Here is a 2,760-nt window from a genome sequence, read left to right as displayed (position 1 = left end):
CAACATCATGGCACTCTACCCATGGTAACAGAGTGAGACACTGTCTCAAAGAAAACAAATGGAATACACAGTTTTGGCCTGTAAGGTGCTCCAAATAGATCATTTCCTATTTAATTCCTGAGGTTGATGAACAGAATTGTTAAGGAAATAATCTTTATTCCTTTGCCCATTTAACAAATAACTATTAAGTGTTTTTTATGTACTAAGCATTTTGCTAGTGTTATAGAAGACAAATATTTTAAAAAATACTATCAGAAGCTAGTTGAAGTTTTTTTTGTTGTTGTTGTTTGTTTGTTTCGAGACAGAGTCTCCCTAAGTCACCTTGGGTAGAGTTCCGTAGCATCACAGCTCACAGCAACCTCCAATTCTTGTGCTTAAGCGATTCTCTTGCCTCAGCCTCCCAAGTAGCTGGGACTACAGGCACCCACGACAATGCCCGGCTATTTCTTTGTTGCAGGTGTCATTGTGTAGCTGAGTTTGAACCCACCAGCGTCTGTGCATATGGCTGGCACCATAACCACTATGCTGTAGTGCCAAGTCAAGAACTAGTTATTTTCATTGTCATTTTAATTATTTGCTACTATCTTCAGTGTTTACTGTGTGTGAGCACATGCTTATATCATTCCTTATGTATTTATTATGTTATGTTTATGCCAGCCACCTTAAGTCCATGCAAAGAAATTAAAGCTTTAAGGGAATGAATAGGATATAAGGTAAGCAGGTAGAGTGAACAGCAGTCTTCCAGTGAAAGAGGCAAAATAATGATGCTTGTAGAAGGAATATCTAACCAGATTACATATTTGTCAGAAGGAAGAGGAAGTGTAAAATCTGATGTTCATAAATGGCCTTGCAGGATTTCTCAGAGGTTCAGTTATGCTGGGAATGAGGTGAATACCTGGCTCACACATGCTCATGAAAACCTTTTTAGTAGTATAGAAATGAGTAGGTCTTATTCTGTAGGTCATGGGCATTTTTTTAAAAATCATTGCTGTGTACATTAATGCCATTATGGGGTACAATGTGCTGGTTTTATATACCATTTGAAATATTTTCTTTTTTTGTTTTATTGTTGGGGATTCATTGAGGGTACAATAAGCCAGGTTACACTGATTGCAATTGTTAGGTAAAGTCCCTCTTGGAATCATGTCTTGCCCCCATAAAGTGTGACACACACCAAGGCCCCACCCCCTCCCTCCTTCCCTCTTTCTGTTTCCCCCCATAACCATAATTGTCATTAATTGTCCTCATATGAAAATTGAGTACATAGGATTCATGCTTCTCCATTCTTGTGATACTTTACTAAGAATGATGTTTTCCACGTCCATCCAGGTTAATACAAAGGATGTAAAGTCTCCATTTTTTTTAATGGCTGAATAGTATTCCATGGTATACATATACCACAGCTTATTAATCCATTCCTGGGTTGGTGGGCATTTAGGCTGTTTCCACATTTTGGCGATTGTAAATTGAGCTGCAATAAACAGTCTAGTACAAGTGTCCTTATGATAAAAGGATTTTTTTCCTTCTGGGTAGATGCCCAGTAATGGGATTGCAGGATCAAATGGGAGGTCTAGCTTGAGTGCTTTGAGGTTTCTCCATACTTCCTTCCAGAAAGGTTGTACTAGTTTGCAGTCCCACCAGCAGTGTAAAAGTGTTCCCTTCTCTCCACATCCACACCAGCATCTGCAGTTTTGAGATTTTGTGATGTGGGCCATTCTCACTGGGGTTAGATGATATCTCAGGGTTGTTTTGATTTGCATTTCTCTAATATATAGAGATGATGAACATTTTTTCATGTGTTTGTTAGCCATTCGTCTGTTGTCTTTAGAGAAACTTCTATTCATGTCTCTTGCCCATTGATATATGGGATTGTTGGCTTTTTTCATGTGGATTAATTTGAGTTCTCTATAGATCCTAGTTATCAAGCTTTTGTCTGATTGAAAATATGCAAATATCCTTCCCATTGTGTAGGTTGTCTCTTTGCTTTGGTTATTGTCCATTTGAAATATTTTCATCAAACTAGTTAACATAGCCTTCAGCTCATTTTCTTAATTGTGTTAATACATTTATACTCTACACTTAGTAAATTTATCATGTACCCTTGTAAAATGCACCGTAGTTGTGCTCCCACCAATTACCCTCCCTCCATCCATGTTGAAGATGACCTAACCAATGGTGGCTACAACCACAGAAAACAGAGTTGTTTTTTTTTGGGGGGGGGTCAGTGCACATCCTCAGCATCCCCCTTGTTGTCCCTCTTTCTGCTGTGCTGTTGCTTGTGTTTTGTTCATGTCTTCTTTCGTGGTTGCCTAATTAGCAGTAACTCCAAACATTGTGTTCCCGTAAGGTGATGTCTCATGGTTGGAAGGCCTGCTTTTCTTCATGTTTCAGTTAAATGGAGATAAAACTCACATGCTTCCAGGGGACATCCTGTTAGATTTTGTTGGCTGGGGTACATCATATGCTCATCCCTAAACCAGTCACTGGGAAAGCAGATTAGCTTAGAATAATTATTTCTGGTTTTGGAGCCTGGGAAGGGTTTTGGGTTGATAAATATCCAAATAGGATTGTGTTCCTCTAGCAAGTGGGAACATGGAATGGCTATTAGGTATGGAGCCAGTAAAGTTTGCTGTAGGGATTCATTGGTGAATTTTGAGCAAGGAAGTCACAGGTCAGATTTGAGTATTAGAGAGCTCTGTTTATGGGTAAAGCAGGGACTGGAAAGTTTTTATTCAAAGGGCCACACAGTAAATATTTTAG

This window comes from Nycticebus coucang, chromosome 21 (assembly GCF_027406575.1).
Source record: "Nycticebus coucang isolate mNycCou1 chromosome 21, mNycCou1.pri, whole genome shotgun sequence".
Taxonomy (NCBI): domain Eukaryota; kingdom Metazoa; phylum Chordata; class Mammalia; order Primates; family Lorisidae; genus Nycticebus; species Nycticebus coucang.
This window is presented reverse-complemented; position numbering follows the sequence as displayed.